Raw genomic sequence first — 19,123 nt, 5'->3', positions numbered from 1 at the left:
TGGAGGAACTTGACTGGCCTGCACAGAGTCCTGATCTCAACCCAATAGAACACCTTTGGGATGAATTAGAGCAGAGACTGGGGACCAGGCCTTCTCATCCAACATCAGTGCCTGACCTCACAAATGGGCTTCTGGAAGAATGGTCAAACATCCCATAGACACACTTCTAAACCTTGTGGACAGCATTCCCAGAAGAGTTGAAGCTTTATAGCTGCAAAGGGTGGGCCAACCCAATACTAGAGGTCGACCGATATATCGGCCGATATTTGCCGTTTTTTAAATAATCGGCATCGGCCGATTGTGCTGATAAAAAGCCGATTTAGAACTACAGCGGGACTTTGAAATGACTTCTGTATAGAAGTCAGTGTAAGTTGCCATAGAAACGTCTTTCCTCCTCTCTGGGCAGGCTGCCAAGAAAAGAACAGAAAGATACAATGTTTACACTTGAATGAATGAAGTCATCTCAGTGTGTAGAAGTTCTCAGTTTAACCATTTAAAGACTAAATCTTTTGACACTTGTTGCTTACAAGTAAAAATCCTGTATTTTCTGCCAGAAAATCACTTAGACCCCCCTCAAAAATTATATATATTTTTTTAGCAGAGATCCTAGGGAATAAAATAGCGGTTGTTGCAATATTTTATGTCACACGGCATTTGCACAGAGGTCTTTCAAATGCATTTTTTGGGGAAAAAAATACACTATTTAAAAAATAAAAACGGTAAGAGCCGGTTCACACAGCGGGCGATGCGAGGCGACACGACTCGCCTCGCCTCGCTCTCGCAAGTCGCCCCCGTTCTGTACAATGGAACCGTTCTGAGAGGAGCGACTCGAGTCGCTCCGACTCAGAAAAAAGGTTCCTGTACTACTTTTGGGCGACCTCGGGGCGACTTGCATTGACTTCTATACAGAAGTCATTTGCAAGTCGCCGCTGAGGCCGCGGCAGGTCGCGGCGAGGCAAGTCGGAGTCTCCTCGCCTCGCCTGCTGTGTGAACCGGCCCTTAAGTTGGCCCATTTATTTTTTTTTTCGTCCAAAAGTTTTGACTACCTGTTTTTATTTAATATATGTTTTTTTTTTTTTTTTTATCTAAATGATACATACAAGTAAACTGATTGGAGGTTTGTTTTGTTTAACCACTTGCTTACTGGGCACTTAAACCCCCCTCAGTCCCAGACCAATTTTCAGCTTTCAGCGCTGATGCACTTTGAGTGACAATTACGCGGTCATACAACACTGTACCCAAATGAAATTTTTATCATTTTTTTCCCACAAATAGAGCTTTCTTTTGGTGGTATTTAGTTACAGCTCGGAGTTTTATTTTTTGCTAAACAAACAAAAAAAGATGCAAAAAAAAAATAAAAAAAAATCATGTTTTAATAGTTTGTTATACAATTTTGCAAACGGGTCATTTTTCTCCTTCATTGAAGTGCGCTGATTAGGCGGCACTGATGGGCTGCATTGGTGGGCACTGATGGGCTGCATTGGTGGGCACTGATGGGCTGCATTGGTGGGCACTGATGGGCTGCATGGTGGGCACTGATGGGCTGCATTGGTGGGCACTGATGGGCTGCATTGGTGGGCACTGATGGGCTGCATTGGTGGGCACTGATGGGCTGCATTGGTGGGCACTGATGGGCTGCATTGGTGGGCACTGATGGGCTGCATTGGTGGGCACTGATGGGCTGCATTGGTGGGCACTGATGGGCTGCATTGGTGGGCACTGATAGGCTGCACTGGTGGGCACTGATGGGCATAGTTAAGGCGGCACTGATAGGCATAGTTAAGGCGGCACTAATAGGCACAGATAAGGCGGCACTGATGGGCAAAGATGGGCACAGATAAGATGGCATGGATGGGTGGCACGGATGGGCACTGATAGGTACCACTGATAGATGGGACTGATGGGCACTGATAGTTGGCACTGCTGGGCACTGATGGGCGGCACTGCTGGGCACTAATGGGCGGCACTGGGGTGCAGCACCTTTAAGGAAGATTGTGGGCACTGTGGGTGGCACTGTTGGTTGCACTGCTGGATGGCACTGTGGGTGGCACTGTGGGTGGCGCTGTGGGCACTATGGGCACTGCTGGGTGGCACTGATGGGGGCACTTACTTTCATTCAGGATGGCACTGCGGTGGGCAGGTGGGCACTGGCAGGAGGCAGCTGTATTGCTGGCCGTGATCGGGACTGATGTCCCGATCACGGCCGCCGGTGATCGGCTTTTTTTTTCTCTCCTCGCGCTGTCAGCGCGAGGAGGAATAATAGCCGATTACCGGCTCCGTTCTGTCACATGATCAGCTGTCATTGGCTGACAGCTGATCACGTGATAAGGGGTCGGGATCGACCCCTTGCACGGATCGGTGATCAGGCGAGTCTCGTGGACTCGCCGATCACAGAGCGCACCGCGCGCGCCCCTCAGGGGGCGCGCAGGCCGCTCGTAACCGGGACGACGTCAATAGACGTAGTCCCGGAAAAGTAGATCCGCGCTAATGCCGTCATTTGGCAATAGCGCGGATCTCAAGTGGTTAACCACTTGACCACTGGGCACTTAAAGAGGAAGTAAACCCTGATGGGTTTACTTCCTCTTTTTTTCCCTGCAAAGGTAAAGCATAATGGACTACTATGCATCGCATAGTAGCTCATTATGTGTCACTTACCTGACACAGGAGCCAGCGAAGTCGCCGCTGTCACCTGTAGTCCGCCGCATCCATCTTGGTTGTGGCGTCTCTCGCAGCTCCGACGAATGACAGCGGAGAAGCCGCGATGACGTCACTCCCGCGCATGCGCACGGGAGTCGCGTCTCGGAGCTCCGACGCTGCCATTCGGCGGAGCCGCGATGACGTCACTCCCGCGCATGCGCACGGGAGTCGACAAATTAGGCAAATCCATTCTTGGACTTGCCGCATTTAGTGCGCCTGCGCGCCGCTGTCTACGGCGCATGCGCCGTAGACAGCGGTGCCCATTTTCGGGCAAATATCTCCTAAACCATATAGGTTTAGGAGATATTACTTGGACCTACAGGTAAGCCTTAATCTAGGCTTACCTGTAGGTCAAAGTTGTTTGGAAGGGTTTACTTCCATTTTAAACACCCTTAATAACCAGACCAATTTTCAGCTTTCCTGTGCTCTCGCATTTTGAATGCCAATTACTCAGTCATGCAACACTGGACCTATATGAAATTGTTGTCCTTTTTTTCACACAAATAGAGCTTTCTTTTGGTGGTATTTAATCACCGCTGGGTTTTTTATTTTTTGTGCTATAAAAGAAAAAATACCGAAAATTCTGTAAAAAAACGAATTTTTCTTTGTTTCTGTTAGAAAATTTAGCAGATTAGTAATTTTTTCTTCATAAATTTTGGCCAAAATTTATACCACTACATATCTTTGGTAAAAATAAGTACAAATTGGTGGATATTATTTGGTCTTTGTGAAAGTTATAGAGTCCACAAGCTATGGTGCCAATATCTGAAAATTGATCACACCTGAAGTACTGACGGCCTATTTCAATTCTTGAGACCCTAACATGCCAGAAAAGTACAAATACCCCCCAAATGACCCCTTTTTGGAAAGAAGACATTCCAAGGTATTTAGTAAGAGGCATGATGAGTTTTTTGAAGTTGTCATTTTTTCCCACAATTCTTTGCAAAATCAAGATTCTTTTAACTTTTTTTTTTTTTTTTTTTCACAAAATTGTCATATTATCAGGTTATTTCTCACACACAGCATATGCATACCACAAATTACACCCCAAAACACATTCTGCTATTACTCCCGTGTACGGTGATACCACATGTGTGAGACTTTTACACAGCGTGGCCACATACAGAGGCCCAACATGCATGGAGCGCCATCAGGCGTTCTGGAGCACCCAGGACAATTCTGACATTTCTCTCCTACATGCAAAAATCATCATTTATTTGCTAGAAAATTACATAGAACTCCAAAACATTATATATGTTTTTTTTTAGCAAACACCCTGGAGAATACAATGGTGGTCTTTGCAACTTTTTATCTCGCACGGTATTTGCACAGTAATTTTTCGAATGCTTTTTTTTGGAAAAAAAACAGTTTTGTGCTTAAAAAAAAAAAACACAGTAAAGTTAGCCCAATTTTTGCATAATGTGAAAGATGAAGTTACGCTGAGTAAATAGATACCTAATATGTCACTCTTCAAAATTGCACACGCTCGTGGAATGGCGGCAAACATAGGCGACGATTTAATTTTTTTTTACTGGTTATATGTTTTGAGTTACAGAGGAGGTCTAGGGCTAGAATTATTTCTCTCGCTCTAACGTTCGCAGCGATACCTCACATGTGTGGTTTGAACACCGTTTTCATATGTGGGCGGGACTTACGTATGCGTTCGCTTCTGCATGCGAGCACATGGGGACAGGGGCGCTTTAGAAAAAACATTTTTTTTATTGTTCATTTTACTTTATTTTAGTTTGACATTTTTTTCCCCAAAAATAATTTTTTTGATCACTTTTATTCCTATTACAAGGAATGTAAACATCCCTTGTAATAGGAATATGGCATGACAGGTCCTCTTTACAGTGAGATGTGGGGTCAATAAGACCCCACATCTCACCTCTAAGCTGGGAAGCCTGAAAAAAAAAAGATTCTGGCTTTGATCGTATTAGCGATTCGGTAGAAGCACCGGAGGGCGGAGGGCGGCGGGAGATGTCTATGGCTGGGTATTGCAGGGTATCACCGACTATGGCTGGGTATCTCAGAGCATGGCGTTGCAGAGTACTGCGTTGCAGAGCATTGCAGGGTATTGGCGGGTGTTGCAGAGCATTGCAGGGTATTGGCGGGTGTTGCAGAGCATTGCAGGGTATTGGCGGGTGTTGCAGAGCATTGCAGAGTGTTGCAGGGTATCGGCGGGGGTTGCAGAGCATTGCAGGGTGTTGCAGGGTGTTGCAGGGTGTTGCGGAGCGTTGCGGGGCGTTGCGGAGCGTTGCGGAGCGTTGCAGGGCATTGCGGAGCGTTGCAGGGCATTGCAGAGCGTTGCAGGGCATTTGCAGGGAATTGACGGGTTAATTTTCGGTGAGCAGCGATGTGGGCACTGCAGATGCAGCCCACATCGCTGCTGACACCGATCTCTTCCCCCTCCGCTGTACCGATCGGTACGGAGAGGGGGAGGGAGGAACCGGCGTCATAACATGACGCCGGCTTGTTTACAAGTGATCGCTCCGTCATTTGACGGAGCGATCACGTGGTAAACGGCCGCGATGAGCGGCCGTTTACCGGGATTCGTGATGCGCCGGGTCCACTGGACCCAGCGGTCACGGATGCTCTCGTGTGCGCGCCCCAGGGGGCGCGCGAGAGCAGAATTCTGGGAGGCCGTTAATTAACGGCCTCTCAGAGTTAAACAACCGCCCTGAAGCCGTTAATCGGCAATGGGCGGTTGTTAAGTGGTTAATAAATGTTTAAATGTAAGAAATTTTCTGTATCACTTATGAAGACTGCTTTCACACTGTAGCGGGCAGGCGTTGATGGTAAAACGCAAGTTTTAGCGGCTCTTTACCATAATTTTAGCGGTGCTATTTGGCTGCTAGTGGGGCACATTGCATGCGCTTCGGCAGTGGTGCCCATTCATATCAATGGGCAGGAGTGGTGGAGGAGCGGTATACACCACTCCAAACGTGCTGCTTGCAGGACTTTTTTTTAAGATCCTGCCAGCGCATCGCCTCAGTGTGAAAGCACTCTGTCTTTCACACAGACTGCAGGGGAGCCGTTTTGCAGGCACTTTACAGGCGCTATTTTTAGCCCAAAAGCGCCTGAAAAACGCCCCAGTGGGAAAGGTGTGTTAGATCAAGGGGGATTAAAAAAAATAAAATAAAATAAAAAAGGAAAAAAATAAATAAATAAAAAAAAATCGGCCTAACATATCGGCCCAAAAAAATCGGCATCATATATCGGCTATCGGCCGCCATGATTTCTAAATATCGGCATCGGCATCGGCCAGAGAAAAACCCATATCGGTCGACCTCTACCCAATACTGAATCCATCTATATAGAATATAAACAGACTACACACCCCTGTTAAAATGTCAGGTTTCTGTGATGTAAAAAAAAAAGAGGCAAAGATAAATAATTTCAGAACTTTTTCCACCTATTTAATGTGACCTATAAACTGTACAGTTGAACAATAAACTGAAATCCTTTAGGTAGAGGGAAGTAAAAATTAAATATGGTTGCATAAGTGTGCACACCCTTAAAATAAAATAATACTTGAGTATGAGTCTAGCAGCATGGCACATCTTGACCTGGCAATATCTGCCTACTCTTCTCTTGCAAAAACACTCCGAATCTGTCAGATTGCGAGGGCATCTCCTGTGCACAGCCTTGTTTAGATGACCCCACACATTTTGAATCAGATTCACACACACACACACACACAAATGAAAGAGTCCAGAGGATCGCTGCACTTAAAATTTCTTTATTGAACCAAAGTTCATACATTACATAATGTGTAAGCTCATTACGTTTTTCGGGCTCACAAGCTTACGCCATTCTTCAGCTAAAACGCGCATCTAAAGTCAGCTACACACATGGCTTAAATACCATCATTTCACACATTTGGAATCAATTATGTGATTGGCAATCGATCGAATGCAAACTAAATCCTTTTCTTATACATCCTTTTGTCGCAGGTGGGGATATGCTTAGCCAAACGCAGAACCCTCCCATATACATTTAATCTGTCAAAAAGAAACATGTACATAATGTATCGCCATCTAGACCGATCATTGAATGAACTATCACCTAAATGAACAGATCTAAATCCAGATCTGCATTCAACCCCTTGGGGGCAATTGTATCAAGAAAATTAATCCAATATACTTCTCACTTTTTTTCAAAATAGATTCTTGGTTACCACTAGGGATGAGCTTCGTGTTCGAGTCGAACGTACGTTCGACTCGAACATTGGCTGTTCGGCCGTTCGGCGAATTCCGAACGTTTGGGCCGTTCGCGTCAAAATTCGAGTGGCATGCGCGGACCACAATGCACTGCGGTGGCGCAGTGCATTGCTGGCTCATGATTGGCCAAGCATGCACTGTGACCCCGCATGCTTGGCCAATTGTAGCGCCAGCAGCGAGGAGAGCCATGATTGGCCAGAGGCCGTTAATTAACGGCCTCCCAGAATTCTGCTCTCGCGCGCCCCCTGGGGCGCACACTCGAGAACATCCGTGATCCGAGCAGTAAACGGTAAGCGGTAAACGGCCGCTCGTCGCGGCCGTTTACCACGTGATCGCTCCGTCAAATGACGGAGCGATCACTTGTAAACAAACCGGCATCATGTTATGACGCCGGTTCCTCCCTCCCCTCTCTGTACCGATCGGTACAGCGGAGGGGAAAGAGATCGGTGTCAGCAGCGATGTGGGCTGCATCTGCAGTGCCCACATCGCTGCTCACCGAATTTAACCCCTCAATTCCCTGCCAATACTCTGCAATACCAGTGCATACTCTGCAGTACCCTGCCATTACTCTGCAGTACCCTGCCATTACTCTGCAGTACCCCGCCATTACTCTGCAGTACCCCGCCATTACTCTGCAGTACCCCGCCATTACTCTGCAGTACCCCGCCATTACTCTGCAGTACCCCGCCATTACTCTGCAGTACCCCGCCATTACTCTGCAGTACCCCGCCATTACTCTGCAGTACCCCGCCATTACTCTGCAGTACCCCGCCATTACTCTGCAGTCCCCGCCATTACTCTGCAGTCCCCGCCATTACTCTGCAGTCCCCGCCATTAATCTGCAGTCCCCCGCCATTAATCTGCAGTCCCCCGCCATTAATCTGCAGTCCCCCGCCATTAATCTGCAGTCCCCCGCCATTAATCTGCAGTCCCCCGCCATTAATCTGCAGTCCCCCGCCATTACTCTGCAGTCCCCCGCCATTACTCTGCAGTCCCCCGCCATTACTCTGCAGTCCCCCGCCATTACTCTGCAGTCCCCCGCCATTACTCTGCAGTCCCCCGCCATTACTCTGCAGTCCCCCGCCATTACTCTGGAGTACCCCGCCATTACTCTGGAGTACCCCGCCATTACTCTGGAGTACCCCGCCATTACTCTGGAGTACCCCGCCATTACTCTGGAGTACCCCGCCATTACTCTGGAGTACCCTGCCATTACTCTGGAAATACTCTGCAATACCCTGCCATAAATTGCCATACCCAGCCATACTCGGAGATACCCAGCCATACTCGGTGATACCCTGAAATACCCAGCCATAGACGCCCCCCACCCCTCACCGCCCTCCGGTGCTTCTACCAACTCGCCAGTACGATCAAAGCCAGAATCTTTTTTTTTATTTTTTATTTCAGGCTTCCCAGCCTAGAGGTGAGATGTGGGGTCATATTGACCCCCAGATTTCACTGTAAAGAGGACCTGTCACCCCATATTCCTATTACAAGGGATGTTTACATTCCTTGTAATAGGAATAAAAGTGATCAAAAATATATTTTTGGGGAAAAAAATGTCAAACTAAAATAAATAAAGTAAAATGAACAATAAAAAAAAATGTTTTTTTAAAGCGCCCATGTCCCCATGTGCTCGCATGCAGAAGCGAACGCATGCGTAAGCCCCGCCCACATATGAAAACGGTGTTCAAACCACACATGTGAGGTATCGCCGAGAACGTTAGAGCGAGAGCAATAATTCTAGTCCTAGACCTCCTCTGCAACTCACAACATGTAACCAGTAAAAAAAAATTTAAGCGTCGCCTATGGGGATTTTTTAAGTAGCGACATTTGGCGCCATTCCACGGACATGTGCAATTTTGAAGAGTGACATGTTTGATATCTATTTAGTCAGCATAACTTCATCTTTCACTTTATGCAAACATTGGGCTAACTTTACTGTTTTTTTTGTTTGTTTTTTAAGCACAAAACTGTTTTTTCCCCCCAAAAAACGCGTTTGAAAAATTGCTGTGCAAATACCGTGTGAGATAAAAAATTTGCAACGACCACCATTGTATTCTCCAGGGTCTTTTGGTATGCATATGCTGTGTGTGTGAAATAACCTGATAATATGACAATTTTGTGGAAAAAAAAAAAAAAAAAGGAAATAGGCCGTCAGTACTTCAGGTGTGATCAATTTTCAGATATTGGCACCATAGCTTGTGGACTCTATAACTTTCACAAAGACCAAATAATATCCACCAATTTGTACTTATTTTTACCAAAGATATGTAGTAGTATGAATTTTGGCCAAAATTTATGAAGAAAAAATTACTAATCTGCTAAATTTTATAACAGAAACGAAGAAAAATTCATTTTTTCGCAGAATTTTCGGTCTTTTTTCTTTTATAGCACAAAAAATAAAAAACTGAGAGGTGATTAAATACCACCAAAAGAAAGCTCTATTTGTGTGAAAAAAAGGACAAACATTTCCTATAGGTCCAGTGTTGCATGACTGAGTAATTGTCATTCAAAATATGAGGGCACCGAAAGCTGAAAATTGGTCTGGTTATAAAGGGTGTTTAAGTGCCCAGTGGTCAAGTGGTTAATAATAGAGCTTGCAGTCAGTAGTGTTAGGAGATAGTGCGTGCTGTCTGCGTGCTCTGTACCCAGTACATACCGCTATAATATAGGGCAGGCCCCTACTTTCAAACATCCAACTTACAAACATCTCCTACTTGCAAACGCAAGGAGACAGCAGCAAGTGAGATGAAAAAAGATGGACGACAAAACAAATTATACAGGGGTGATAACCCTTCCCTATGTTTTCCAAAAAGCTTAAAAATTGTTTGTTTGACTGGAGCTACACTTTAAAAATGTACCGGTTGAAAATTACAAACAGATTCAACTTAACACAACAAACCTACACAGTCCCTGTCTTGTTTGCACCGCCTGTATACTGCTGTTCTGAGTATATAGGGCCTGGGGGCCACACGCATTTCCTTTTTTTAATATGGGTACGGGGTTCCCCTTAATATGCGTACAAGACCCAAATAGGCTGGTAATGGGCAGGGAGGGCTACCCATGCCATTTTTCTCAATGATTTTCAACCATATTGCAGGAACCAGATATAACATTAAAACCGCAAGCAGTTTTAAATGGTGTTATTTCCGTTTAATGTCATTTTGTGCAGGGACTGTTCCAAACACGGGAAACATGTGGCACTTCACAGGCATACTACAGACACCCCCCAGGCACCATATTTAAAGGAATATTTCACCTTTTTTTTTCACTTTAATCGTCATTAAAATCAGTGCTCCCGCCAAAACGGCAGTTTTTAAAACTTTTTTTTTTTTGCAGTGACCCATGTCCCCTGAGGCAGGAGGCAGGTCCCCAAACCCTTTTTAGGACACTATCTTGCATATTAGCCGTTAAAATTAGCACTTTCCATTTCGAACGTTCGAGTCCCATAGACTTCAATGGGGTTCTAACGTTCATTTCGAACGCGGGGGTCGTTCGCAAGTTCTGGTGCGAACCGAACCGGGGGGTGTTCGGCTCATCCCTAGTTACCACCCCTCCTATTCTTAATTCCCTCCAGCACCATGAATTTTAATTGAGAAATCGAATTTGCTTTCTTTAAAAAATATCTCGCTAAAGGCAACTCTGATAGGATAGCAAGGCCTAAATATTTAATCTTTAACTTTCTGAATGGTCTCTCCGATTTAAAGTAACCCACATGGACATTTTATTGCATATATTACAATTGCCAAGTGTAATAACCTTTTGATTTTAATATCATACCCCTTATGTGGATGGGATATATTTGCCTTTTATCATGGAGTTACACTGTATACACAATAGACATGGCTATGACCCTGTGTTGCGGGATCCCAAAAAAGTTACTAATGGATTAGGAGGGATATAGTGGTCAAATCTGACCAGTCGATACCTTTAACATTCAACCTTTTCTATATGAGGATAAGGGGGGAGCTTGGAATTCACTAATTGTGAATATATATATATATATATATATATATATATATATATATATATATAATTTTTTTTTTTTAAGTTTACATACCCTGGCAGAATTTATGATTTCTTAGCCATTTTTCTGTTGGCAAGATGAATGCAGTGTGTTCTCAAAAAATACTGGAGGAACATTCATTCATCAGCCAGGAAGCTGCGCATGTACTGGAGGAACATTCATTCATCAGCCAGGAAGCTGCGCATGGGACGTACTTGGACATTCCAACATGACAATGATCCAAAACACAAGGCCAAGTCAATCTGTCATTGGCTACAGCAGAATAAAATGAAGGTTCTTGAGTGGCCATCTCAGTCTCAGTTTATATCATTGAGCCACTCTGGGGAGATCTCAAACATGCAGTTCATGCAAGACAGCCCAAGAATTTACAGGAACTGGAGGCTTTTTGCCAAGAGGAATGGGCAGCTTTACCATCTGAGAAGATAAACAACCTCATCCACAAATACCACAAAAGACTTCAAGCTGTCATTGATGTTAAAGGGGGCAATACACGGTATTAAGAACTGGGTTATGTAAACTTTTTTTGATCAGGGTCATTTGGGTAGTTTCTGTTGCCATTATCATTTAACCGGTTCCCGACCAGCTCCTGTAAATATACGTCGGCAGAATGGCACGGCTGGCCAAAGTAACGTACCTGGGTCCTGTGGACTCGATCGCTGTGGGGATGCCTACGATCGTGTCCCGGAGCTCAAGAACGGGGAGATTCCGATGTAAACAGCATTTCCCCGTTCTGCCTAGTGACAGCACACTGATCGTCTGCTTCCTATCATCAGGAGCAGCGATGGGTGTGGTGTCGCACACAGCCACGCCCCCATACAGTTAGAAACACGCCCCTAGGAACACTTAACCCCTACACTGCCACCTAGTGGTTAACCCCTTCATTGCCAGTGACATGTTTACAGTAATCAATGCAATTTTTATAGCATCGATGGCTGTATTATTGCCAATGGTCCCAAAAATGTGTCAAAATTGTCCGATGTGTCTGCCAAAATGTCGCAGTTATGATTTTGTAGACACTATAACTTTTTTTCGCAAATCAATCAATAACCGCTTATTGCGATTTTTTTTTTTTTTTTTTTCTTCTTTTACCAAAAATATGTAGAAGAATACGTATCGGTCTAAACTATTTATTATAGCAAAAAGTAAAAAATAATGCATTTTTTAAAAAAAATTGTCACTCCCTTTTTTGTTTATAGTGCAAAAAATATAAAAACCGCAGAGGTGATCAAATAACACCAAAAGAAAGCTTTATTTGTGGGGAAAAAAAGGATGCCAATTTTGTTTGGGAGCCACGTCGCTTGACCGTACAATTGTCAGTTAAAGTGACGCAGTGCTGAATCGCAAAAAACGCTCTGATTAGGAAGGGGGTAAATCCTTCCAGGGCTGAAGTGGTTAAAAAGAGTAAACACAGTTGATAATAAATGGCTTCAGCCAAACACTAACCATGAGTGAAAGAGAGGTTTTTGTGTTATTCATATTCTCTGAAAAATGGAGAAGAATTCATAAATTCTGCCAGGGTATGTAAACTTATGAGCACAACTGTGTGTGTATGTGTGTGTGTGTGTATATATATATATATATATATATATATATATATATATATATATATATATATATATAATGTGTATGTATATATGTGTGTGTGTGTGTGTGTGTGTATATATTATTATTATCTTCATTTTTATTTTATTTTTTAAACCTTCTGACACAGCCCATGCCTAATCCGTGCTGAATATTAGTGCCACTGTCACATGACATTAAAAAAAAAGTATTGGCATCAGCGAGTACTTGAAGAAAAGTATCGGTACTTGTACTCCTGTTTTAAAAAAAAATGGTATTGGTGCAACCCTAAAAAGAACTTAATGTATAATTCAAGCCCAAAAAAAATAGTCAATTAAATATCAACTTTTGCTGCAGTGCTCACCTACGACCTAGGATCGAGATGTCCTCAGTTTTCATGGTTGAATGACAGCCAGCACCCATTCAACCCACTTCCGCTAAGTGGAAACAGTCATGTACCCACCCCCAGCCTGTGACTGGACAGCAGAAGAGAAGCAGCGATGAGCTCATCAGTTTAGAAAGACATACTCAAAAATGGAAATTTCTAGATCTGCATGTGTAGTCGGATAAAGGAAAACTTCAACAAGCTCAATAGCTTTGGTGAGGCGGCTCCCACACAAGGCTTCCCTTCATGACTACCCAACAGTAGTACAAAGAAAGGAGCTTCAGACTAAAACTGGAGGAATGAGTTCAAGATCATTTTATTATTGGTTAAAAAAAGTCCTATAAAAATAGGGTAACACTACTCCCTCTTTATCAGGGCTCAACTGGATACAAGTGGATGAACTTAGAAAACTGTGACTTCACAGATCTGTATTAGAACCAATATGAAACTCGGCGCATGGAACAACAGCTTACTGCATACAGTGGATATAAAAAGTCTACACACCCTGTTCAAACTCATGTTAAATAGGAGTCAGTACACAACTGCCATGATTTTAAAGTGCCTCTGAATAACCCCAAATAAAGTTCAGCTGTTCTAGTAGGTCTTTCCGGACATTTTCTTAGTCGCATCCTACAGCAAAAGCCATGGTCCGCAGAGAGCTTCCAAAGCATCAGAGGGATCTATCTCATTGTTTAAAGGCACCAGTCAGGAGAAGGGTGAAAGAATTTCCAAGACATTTAGATATACCATGGAACACAGTGAAGACATTTATCAAGTGGAGAAAATATGGCACAACAGTGACATTACCAAGAACTGGACGTCCCAGAAAGATTGATGCCAAGGGGCCTACAGCAACATTAATGGAGCTGCAGGAATATCTGGCAAGTAATATGTTGTACATGTGACAACGATCTCCCCTTCTCTTCATGTGTCTGGGCTATGGGGTAGAGTGGCAAAACAAAGGCCTTTTCTTATGAAGAAAAACATCCAAGCCCAGCTAAATTTTGCAAAAACACATCTGATGTCTCCCAAAAGCATGTGGGGAAAATTAGTGATGCACCGAAATTTCGGCCGCCGAAACATATCGGCCGAAAATGCCCTTTTCGGCAATTTGGCGAAAGAGAAAAACAGCCGATAATGGAGCCGAAAATGGGGCGTGGCCTGGGTGGGGGGCGGGGCTCTTCCCCCCGCTCCTGGTAACGCCCATCATAGCGCAGGAGAGCCACCTCCGCCACCTTTTTGATAACAGTGCCGGGAACATCACAGCTTTCATTTCAATTGCTGTGTGTGCCCGGCCGTGCGCCGTCACACGCAACCCCTCCCCCTTGTCCGGGCACTTAGACAGATCATCCGCAGGATTGGACGGATGATCTGTCTATCAAAGTGCCCGGACAAGGGGGAGGGGCTGTGTGTGACGGCGCACGCCCGGGAACACACAGCAATTGAAATGAAAGCTGTGATGTTCCCGGCGCTGTTATCAAACAGGCGGCGGAGGCGGCTCTCTTCCCTGCACACAGTGCACAGGCTGGCTGCAATGGGGCACACTGGCTGCAATGGGGCACACTGGCTGCAATTGGCTGCAATGGGGCACACTGGCTGCACACTGGCTGCAATGGGGCACACTGGCTGCAATGGGGGATGCCTCCTGTACCACGTCCTCTGTCTCTGACCATCTCCTGTTCCATGTCCCCAGTCTGACCATCTTCTGTACCATGTCCCCAGTCTCTCTGACCATCTCCTGTACCACGTTCCCAGTCTCTGACCATCTCCTGTACCGTGTCCCCAGTCTCTGACCATCTCCTGTACCGTGTCCCCAGTCTCTGACCATCTCCTGTACCGTGTCCCCAGTCTCTGACCATCTCCTGTACCGTGTCCCCAGTCTCTGACCATCTCCTGTACCGTGTCCCCAGTCTCTGACCATCTCCTGTACCGTGTCCCCAGTCTCTGACCATCTCCTGTACCGTGTCCCCAGTCTCTGACCATCTCCTGTACCGTGTCCCCAGTCTCTGACCATCTCCTGTACCGTGTCCCCAGTCTCTGACCATCTCCTGTACCGTGTCCCCAGTCTCTGACCACCTCCTGTACCGTGTCCCCAGTCTCTGACCACCTCCTGTACCGTGTCCCCAGTCTCTGACCACCTCCTGTACCGTGTCCCCAGTCTCTGACCACCTCCTGTACCGTGTCCCCAGTCTCTGACCACCTCCTGTACCGTGTCCCCAGTCTCTGACCACCTCCTGTACCGTGTCCCCAGTCTCTGACCACCTCCTGTACCGTGTCCCCAGTCTCTGACCACCTCCTGTACCGTGTCCCCAGTCTCTGACCACCTCCTGTACCATGTCCCCAGTCTCTGACCACCTCCTGTACCATGTCCCCAGTCTCTGACCACCTCCTGTACCATGTCCCCAGTCTCTGACCACCTCCTGTATAAAAATATTTTTGGTATCGGTGCTGTTTCGGTTTCAGTTTTCGGCCTAGTGTATTTTTCATTTTCGGTATCGGTTTCGGCACCAAAAAACCCATTCGGTGCATCCCTAGGGAAAATGTGTTATGGTCTGATGAAACCAAGGTTTAAATTTTGGGCCACAATTCCAAAAGATATGCTTGGCGCAAAAACACTGCACATCACTAAAAGACCACCATACCCACAGTGAAGCATGGTGGAGCAGCATCATGCTTTGGTGCTCTTTTTCTTCAGCTGGTACAGGGGCCTTAGTCAAGGTAGAGTGAATTAGGAACAGTTCCAAATACCAGTTAATATTGGCACAAAACCTCAAAACCTTCAGGCTTCTGCTAGAAAGCTGAACATGAAGAGGAACTTCATTTTTCAAAATAACGACCCAAAGCATACATCCAAATCAACAAAGGAATAGCTTCACCAGAAGATGATTACAGTTTTGGAATTTCCCAGATCTGAAGAGGGCTGTGCACAGGAGATGCCCTCATAATCTGACAGATTTGTTTACAAACTATTTTATTGGGCACAAAAAGGCAGTAAAGAAGAGTGGGCAAATATTGCCAAGTCAAGATGTGCCATGCTAATAGACCCCTACCCAAAAAGACTGAGTGCTGTAATAAAATCAAAAGGTGCTTCAACAAAGTGTTAGTTTAAGGGTGTGCATACTTATGCAACCATATTTTATTTTTTTATTTTTACTTCACTGCAACTAAATTATTTCATTTTGTTGTTCAATTGAGTTGTACAGTTTATAGGTCACTATATATATATATACACACACACTCTGTATGAGCACACAGTGAGGTGGCATTCCATTCAAGTTGGTGGTAGCATATGCCTTCATGGCATTTAATGAGTGTATATAGTACTCAGTGCCTTGTAAAAATATTCACTCCCATTTGGCATTCACAACCTGGAATTAACATGGATTGTTTGAGGATTTGAATCATTTAGTTTACAGAACATGCCCACAACTTTGGAGATTGATTTTTTTTTATTTTAAAGCATACAACAAATAGGACAGAATTAAAATTCAATATTCACCCCCCTAAAGCCAATACTTTGTAGAGCCACCTTTTGGGGCTATCAGGACTTTCGAGGAGTGAGGTAAGTAAAACGGGGGGACTAGGGGTGCCGGCACTGTCAGATGTTTTTTCACCTTCATGCATAGAATGCATGAAGGTGAAAAAACATTTACCTTTACAACCCCTTTAAGTCTCTGAGCTTGTCACATCTTACCACTGGGATTTTTGTTCATTCCCCTTTGCAAAACTGCTCTAGCTCCTTCAAGTTGGATGCTTTGCGCTTGTGAACCGCAATCTTTAAATCTGACCACAGATTTTCTATTGGATTGAGATCTGGGCTTCGACTAGGCCATTCCAACACATTTACATGTTTCCCCTAAACCACTCAACCCACTGTTGCTTTAGCAGTGTGTTTGGGGTCATTGTCTTGTTGGAAGGCGAACCTCTTGGCCTCAGATCACGCACAGAGTGGTACAGGTTTTGCTCAAGAATATCCCTGTATTTAGTACCATCCATCTTTCCCTCAACCCTGACCAGTTTCCCAGTCCCGACTGCTGAAAAACATCCCCACAGTATGATGCTGCCACCATCGTGTTTCACTGTGTGGATGGTGTTCTTTGGGTGATGTGTTGGGTTTGCGCCAGACGTAGCATTTTCTTTGGCCAAAAAGTTAACCAGAGCACCTTCCTTCATACATTTTGTGAGTCTCCCACATGCCTTTTCACAAATTCAAAACATGACATTTTGTTTTTTGCTGAAAGTAATGGCTTTCCTCTGGCCACTCTGCCATAAAGCCCAACGCTATGAAGCGTACAGCTTATTGTCGTCCTATGTACAGATACTCCAGTCTCTGCTGTGCAGCTCCTCCAGCGTTATCTTAGGTCTGTGCTGTCTCTGATTAATGCCCTCCTTGCCCAGTCCATGAGTTTTGGTGTGCGGCCGTCTCTTGGCAGGCTTGCTGTTGTGCCATGTTCTTTCCATTTGGTTATGATAGATTTGATGGTGCTCCTAGGGATCAGCCAAGATTTGGATACTTTTTTTTTTATAACATAACTAGGGATGCACCAATACCATTTTTTTTTTTTAAGTACTCGCTGATACCAATTACCGATACCTACCACAACTGTTTTGTTTTAACTTCAGCTGCAAGCAATGGTACAAATCATTGAAAAGTTATTTACAAATTAAATCGTTTTTTTATTTAGCGCTTTTTCAATGTGAAATGTGTAAATATACAGTTGCAATAAAAAGTATGTGAACACTTTTGGAATGATATGGATTTCTGCACAAATTGGTCATAAAATGTGATATGATCTTCATCTAAGTCACAACAATAGACGATCACAGTATGCTTAAACTAATAACACACAAAGAATTAAATGTTACCATGTTTTTATTGAACACACCATGTAAATATTCACAGTGCAGGTGGAAAAAGGATGTGAACCCCTAGACTAATGAGATCTCCAAGAGCTAATTGGAGTGACGTGTCAGCCAACTGGAGTCCAATCAATGAGATTGGAGGTGTTGGTTACAGCTGCCCTGCCCTAAAAAAAAACACACCAGTTCTGGGTTTGCTTTTCACAAGAAGCATTGCCTGATGTTACTGATGCCTCGCACAAAAGATCTCTCAAAAGACCTACGATAAAGAATTGTTGACATACATAAATACATACATACATACATACATAAATGTTGCATAAAGCTGGAATGGGTTATAAAAGTATCTCCAAAAGCCTTGCTGTTCATCAGTCCATGGTAAGACTAATTGTCTATAAATGGAGTAAGTTCAGCACTGCTGCTACTCTCCCTAGGAGTGGGCGTCCTGTAAAGATGACTGCAAGAGTGCAGCACAGCGCAAACTGCTCAATGAGGTGAAGAAGAATCCTAGAGTGTCAGCTAAAGACTTACAAAAGTGTCTGGCATATGCTAACATCCCTGTTAGCAAATCTACCATACGTAAAACACTAAACAAGAATGGATTTCATGGAAGGACACCACAGAGGAAGTCACTGCTGTCCAAAAAAAAATTAAAAATTGCTGCACGTTTACAGTTTGCACAAGAGCACCTGGATGTTCCACAATAGTACTGGCAAAATATCTGTGGACAGATGAAACCAAAGTTGAGTTGTTTGGAAGAAACACACACCAACATCAAAACCTCATCCCAACTGTGAAGTATGGTGGTGAGGGCATCATGGTTTGAGGCTGCTTTGCTGCATCAGGGTCTGGACGGATCACTATCATCGAACGAAAAATGAATTCCCAAGTGTATCAAGACATTTTGCAGGAGAACTTAAGGCCATCTGTCCACCAGCTGAAGCTCAACAGAAGACGTGTTGCAACAGGATAACGACCCAAAGCATAGAAGTAAATCAACAGAATGGCTTAAAAAGAATAAAATACACCTTCTGGAGTGGCTCAGAGTCCTGACCTCAACCTGATTGACATGCTGTGGCATGACCTCAAGAAGACGATTCACACCAGACATCCCAAGAATATTACTGAACTGAAATAGTTCTGTAAAGAGGAATGGTCAAGAATTACTCCTGACCGTTGTGCACGTCTGATCTGCAACTACAGGAAACGTTTGGTTAAAGTTATTCCTGCCAAAGGAGGTTCAACCAGTTATTAAATCCAAGGGTTCACATACTTTTTTCACCTGTACTGTGAATGTTTAACATGGTGTGTTCAATAAAAAAACACAGTAACAATTCTTTGTTGTTTAAGCAGACTGCGATTGTCTAT

At 44.4% G+C, this 19,123-nt stretch overlaps 1 protein-coding gene across 2 annotated transcripts in view; it reads left to right on the top strand.

Moving 5' to 3' along the window:
- Window positions 1-19,123, top strand: part of STXBP6 (syntaxin binding protein 6) — a 146,501-nt gene that overhangs the window by 42,584 nt on the left and 84,794 nt on the right. The gene's annotated exons all lie outside the window — the stretch shown is intronic.

The sequence above is a fragment of the Lithobates pipiens genome, unplaced genomic scaffold (genome assembly GCF_037356315.1).
Source record: "Lithobates pipiens isolate NorthernLeopardFrog02 unplaced genomic scaffold, aLitPip1_a1.2 Scaffold_30, whole genome shotgun sequence".
Lineage (NCBI taxonomy): Eukaryota > Metazoa > Chordata > Amphibia > Anura > Ranidae > Lithobates > Lithobates pipiens.
Note: the sequence above shows the minus strand (reverse complement) of the source record. Positions and strands in the feature narration are given on the sequence as shown.